Source organism: Benincasa hispida, chromosome 5 (assembly GCF_009727055.1).
Source record: "Benincasa hispida cultivar B227 chromosome 5, ASM972705v1, whole genome shotgun sequence".
In the NCBI taxonomy this organism is placed as follows: domain Eukaryota; kingdom Viridiplantae; phylum Streptophyta; class Magnoliopsida; order Cucurbitales; family Cucurbitaceae; genus Benincasa; species Benincasa hispida.
This window is the reverse complement of record NC_052353.1, coordinates 17,059,326-17,065,837: the sequence shown is the minus strand read 5'-3', so window position 1 is coordinate 17,065,837 and position 6,512 is coordinate 17,059,326.

Below are 6,512 nucleotides of genomic sequence, written 5' to 3'. Positions count from 1 at the left end.
GAGGTCCAAATGAAAAATGGGCACCTTTAGAAAAAGTAATGGAAAGTGGCCTTCTGCTGACGTCATCCACGTGTGATTTCATCGCTTCGCCCCTGAGATGCACCCCGCACGCCTGGGCCTACCAAGGAACTTGAACATCGATTCCTATCACTTGATCCTCGATTATTCGTCACTCAATCCTTGTTGGCTAATTGATGGCAGGAAATTAGAAGTCAATTTTACTCGACAACTAAAATCCCGTGGACGCGGTATGTGATGCATGTTCTTAAGATATGCATTGATAGTCATGTGTCGATGGTCATGCATTGGAATGAAGATGCGTTAATAAATGTATGCGATGACCATGCGTCCTGTCATAAGTTTTTTTGCGCTCACGCCAAGTATAATGTGAACGCAAGTTTCTCGGGTAATCCGAGGTCGAACACAGGGACTTGTAGCTATATGTATGCGGTGATGTGAATGCGGCGGTTTAAATAAAAGAATGGAAGGGAGGTTGCTAAGTTAACCCTACTCCTATTCCTATCTAACAGACAACGAATTGAGAATATGTATGAGAGGTAGAGAAACGACAACATTTGACATGAAATGAATGTGTGGGAAAAATAGACAAAATGCGGAGATGACTTCATTGCAATACTTAAGAGTGATCGCAAGGGCAACCTTAGTCAACACAAACCATGCAAATGCTACATACACTAAAAGCCTAAATCTAGGACGTATGCGGTGTGTATGCATAAATGTCGAGATGACCGCATACCGCTACCATATCCTACTTCCTGGACGCACGCAAATCCATTCTGTAGGGTGCATACGCTGTGTAAAGCAAACGAAGCTTATCCCTAAGTTCCCCATTCTTGCCTATGCATTCCAATCCGCTCTCCTGAGTCTTAGATTTGTGTTTTAGACTACTCTCCCAAGTATGCCTAAATGATGAATGATGCGCTCATAGGACAAGGTAACCGCATGAACTTTGCTGACCTAAGATTGTTACTATCCCTAGTGAACAATGCATACATTGCTTAATGCGACCAACCACTTACCCTCCCGGGCAGTTGATTGTTGCTGAGTTCACTCATTGACAAGCAATGCGTTAGCCTATAGACAGGCGTTGCAGCATCTTCACATTAAGCAAATTTACTCGTACACTCGCGCAACACACATCTCTCGGTGGGTTGCTACATGGTTCATATCCCTAATCCACATGACTAAGTATATGATACCCAAGAAATCCCACTAAGTGTTGCAATGAAAGTAAAGATGCTAAGCAAAGGAGATGGAGATGGAGTCAACGGAATAGAGAAATGGATTGAAAACAAATTGTATTAATTCTTTAATCACAAAATGTCATACAATACAGTATAAGAAAAGAAACGAAAATGAAATGACTGGCTGGAAGCAAAGACTTGCTTCCAGCGGATGTGCGTCAAGGCTGCCAGTAGTGCCATATGTGGAGGAGCTAACTCTCTCGAGATCTAGCTTCGGTTGAAGGCTCTGGTCGTCACTCGAAATGGATGAAGGAGGTGAAGAACTCTCGGCCATCTTCACACACAGTTTGTCTGGATCATGAGGAAAATCCCCGGTTCACAAGGATCATCCCCGGATAGCTTGAATTTCTGCTCATCGGTTTCTATATATAGAGCTTGGGTCACTGACAACATTAATTGGACTACTCTGAGTCTGACATTCGGCACGTTAGTCCTTTCTGAACCTCTGCCACTAACGGTGTGGTAGGTGAAATGTCAACATCATCTTTTGGTTTTTCTCGAGGTAGATGCGTTGATGCGTTCATTCCACCAACCTTGCATTGATCCCATTAGCATGCGTTGTCGCGTAGTCGCAATCATTCAATGACCGCATTTGCTTAATACTGCAACTCTACATGATGACCGCAATCGCTTGACAAGCGCAACTCCCATGCTACAAAAATAGAATATTGAACGTATAATAACGCAAAATAATGGGTTAGTTGAGATTCAACATGCTGATCGACGCAAGCTCATTTTCTCGTGAATTCTATCATGATTGCTGCATATCTGCCTAACAACCTTCATAATTCTAAGTAAAAGGCCTAAGATGACATGCATTTTTGCATGTCATCACCCGTCTCCTAAACAATCGTATACCCGCGTTAATAAACGATCGCCTGCGATTTCTTAAACGATTGCTTACCTTTGCTAGGAAATTGCTTAGCGTGCCGAACGTAACTAAACAATCGCTTACCTTTCGATAAACAATCGCTTAGCATTTACTACATGATCGTGTACCCTACTCTAAACGATCAAGCACACCCAACTATATGATAGTCTTCCCTTTTCTCCCACTTGCTTGTTCATAGTACACGATCACTTTTCCTCCTCCCCTCTACCAAATATATCAAAGTCCACCCTTTGGATTCTCATTCCGAGAATACTAAGGGCTTCGAGTGGTGGTGTCGTCTCCAGTTTCTTGTTTTTTGTGCACTGTGATCATGTAGACGATCGTAGTGCTGCAAGGTGACTACTTGTTGGACGAGTAGGAACGAGAGGAGTTTGCTCACGTTGGACCGAGTTCTATTGAAGATAGTCTTCAACTAGTATTTTCTCTCAGTCTTTTGTATTTATTGTTAAAGCATGCTAGTAATTAATGTTTTCAATGCATATCTGGTTGTTGGAATGTGTGTGTGGAAATTCTGTCACAATGAAATTGGAAAGATCTGCTTGCACACATAGATATTATTGTATAAGAGTTCCTTCACATATCGGATACGGAGAGGTGGTATAGGGTTGATGAACGTGATGGAACACGAGACATACGCAGCGGAATTAGAACCTAATTACACTCTAATTGCTTTTAATTTAAAAGAAAATAGCATGCAATTGAAGGAAAAAATAGTAAAATAACTTACCTTTGAAGCTCCCGAAAATAACTTACCTTTGAATCTCGACCCGGCCTCTTTTGGACCAGCACTAGAGTTGACCTACTATCCTTTGGACTCAGAACCGGGTTGTGAGACCCGATGGATGAAGAAAACCGAGAGAGAGAAAGAGATGGAAAAAGAAATGGATCTTTGGGTTGGGTTTTGGGTTATGAATTTTCCTCAAAGAAAAGAGTTTTTTTCAGCTCGAATGTGAAAAACTTTTTTTACAAAAATGGCAAAAGTCTTTCAATCAAATTGAAAAGCCCAATTTATAGAAAAAAGTCATGCAACAATTACATGAAATAAATTCATAAAAATCCAACACCTAGAATCCACTATCTAAGTGGGCTTAATGTCTCCACTATAAGCCAACATCTAGCCTACTATTTTGTTAGTGGAATTATCCAACAAAAGTTTGGATTTTTCCACAAACTTTAGTCAAAGGACAAAATAGTTATTTGGTCAAGGTCAAACTTTGACCAAAAAGTCAACATTTTGACTTTTTATGATTTTTTCCGTGTTGACTAATCTTGACCTCCCAAGCATGAATCCGTATACATTTTCTTGAAATTTAAATCACATTTGAATATAAGATCGGTCAAAGTTTGACTTTTCAAAGTCAAAAATCAACTCTTTGACTTTTTACATCTTTGAGTATTTCCATTATTTTCGAGCTTACGAATATGAACGTATTCATATTCTTGATATTTAAATCACATTTAAATATTAAAGTTGTATCTCTAAACTGAAAATTCGACCACTATATCACATATACTTGTCGGTTTCTCTCTCTTCACCTAATTCGAACAATTCGAATTATTCTATCATACTGTTCTAAGTTTATTCCATATGAGCTAGTAGGGGAACCTAATGAACCTATAGATCATGGGCTCCAACGATCCGAGATTAGCTAGCTAAACTCTTTAGACGGAGCTAATTAACATTCGTTAACTAATGGGACATTCCACTATAGTCCCGTAGTTGTACTTCTTTCACCATAGATATATTTGTGTCCATTTGATATATCTATGAATAGTAAGCTAATCCTTCACAGGTTGTTCGTAATCTCGGCTAGGTCATAAAAATCGTTTTACCCCGAAGACTACATCTTGTTCCTTAAGTTCCACTAATCCTCTAATGAACTATTGGTTTAAGGTCCAACCTATAAACCGAATCTCTCTTGAGCCAAGGAGAGGGTGGGGCCCCTTGTTCAAGATCTGGATTCAGTACTAAAGGGAACAACCTATCTACTATCCCTATAATGGGTAGGAGTGAATTCTGTCTTGCACTCTATGTTCCCAGCTATCCACCCGATCTTACCCCTGAAATGGAAGATTTATTGGGCCAGCGATGATGAGTTACCCTCACCTATGCAGATCTAAGGATAATTCTGAGTGAACAGGAGTTCATAGTTAGTTCAGGATTAAGATTAAGTTACCTAGGTCATCAATTAATGAAATAGTCAATTTTATACATAAAACGACATTTAGAACATAAAAAGTGACTATTTCATGGTTCAGTCTTATGCAAACTCATTGCATAGGATGCCCCCACTCACATATCTCTATATGAACGATTCAGGATCACATTATTTGTACTAACTACAAAGTGGGCTACATTTGTAGTGACCCCAGAATAAGGCACCCAAACTCATTCATATACCATGGACCATTTTGGCTATATATTTGAACTTGATCCATATTTATGTCACTACATAAAGTTCAAACTACATTAAATAGCCTCAGGACCTTAGTTTATTGGATTCAAGATCACAATTTCAATAACAACTTTGTCAAAAAACAAAACAGAATATGTTTATTAATTTACAAACTACGAGTTTTAGAACATAAAATCCAACAAACTCCTACTTGGACTAAAAGTCTTAGTAGAGTATCACAATGTTGAATTTAAGTGAGAAACATATGAGTACAATAAACATATGAATACAATAAACTAGGGCATATACCTAAAAGTTAGCCGTGAGGGCCTTTGTAAAAGGATCAACAATATTTTGCTCAGAAGATATATGGGTTACTACAACGTCTCCATGATGTACAATCTCCAAGATCAGATGGTATTTGTGCTCAATATGCTTGCCGCACTTATGGCTTCTTGGTTCTCTTGAATTTGCAACTGCACCACTATTATCACAATATAGGGTGATAGGCAGATGCATATTTGGAACGACTTCCAAATCTATCAAGAATTTCCTCAACCATACTGCTTCCTTTGCTGCTTCACATGTAGCTACATATTCAGCTTCCATTGTGGAGTCCGCAATACAGTTTTGCTTCACACTTCTCCATACTACTGCTCCTTCATTCAAAATGAACACTGATCCCGATGTAGATTTTCTTGCATCTTTATCGGTTTGAAAATTAGAGTCCGTGTATCCAGTAAGGATCAAATCCTTAGTACCATACACGAGCATATAGTTTCTCGTTCTCCTAAGATACTTGAGGATATTCTTAATGGCAGTCCAATGATCATATCCAGGATTGGACTGATACCTACTGACTATCCCTACTGCGTAGCATATGTCAGGACTAGTACATAACATTGCATACATCAGGCTCCCTACTGCGGAAGCATAAGGAATGCGTCTCATATCCTCAGCCTCTTGAGGTGTCTTAGGACATTGATCCTTTGACAAATGAATTCCATATCTGTAAGGTAACAGACCTCTTTTGGAATTCTACATCTTATATCTAGACAACATTTTGTCTATATAAGTTGCTTGAGACATGGCTAGTGTCCTGTTCTTGTGGTTACGAATAATCTGAATCCCGAGAACATACTGCACATTTCCCAAATCTTTCATTTGGAACTGCGTTGCTAGCCATTTCTTGATTTCAGTTAGGTAACCTACTTCATTCCCAATGAGTAGGATATCGTCAACATATAAAACTAAGAACGCTATAGTAGAATTGACGATCTTCTTGTAAACACAAGGCTTGTCAACATTCTGTGTAAAGCCATAAGATTTGATCACAATATCAAATCTTATATTCCAAGATCTAGAAGCTTGTTTCAACGCATAAATGGATTTTTGAAGATTACAAACCTTTGTTCTTGACGCTATGCAATAAACCCCTCTGGTTGAGCCATATAGATACTCTCCTCAAGATTGTCGTAGAAAGGCTGTCTTGACATCCATCTGCCAAATTTCATAGTCATAAAAGGTGGCAATGGATAAGAGTATTCTAATCGACTTAAGCATGGCAACGGGAGAGAAAGTTTCTTCATAGACCACTCCCTCTCTCTGGGTATAACACTTTTCCATAAGTCGAGCCTTAACAGTCTGTACTTTACCGGCTTGGTCTCGTTTTCTCTTGTAGATCCACTTACAACCAATTGGTTTTATCTCATTTGGTTGATCTACAAGTTTCCAGACAAAATTGAAGTACATAGACTCTATTTCGAGGTCCATGGCTTTGACCCATTAATCACGGTCCACATCTTTCATCGCCTGTTTATAGATCAATGGATCCTCTCTGCCGTCATCAGGTATAACGACTTGTTTGTCTATTAAACCCAAGTAACGGTCAGGCTGATGAACAACCCTCCCACTACGTCGAGGCATTCTCAACTCTTGAGAAGGATGTGACTGACCAGA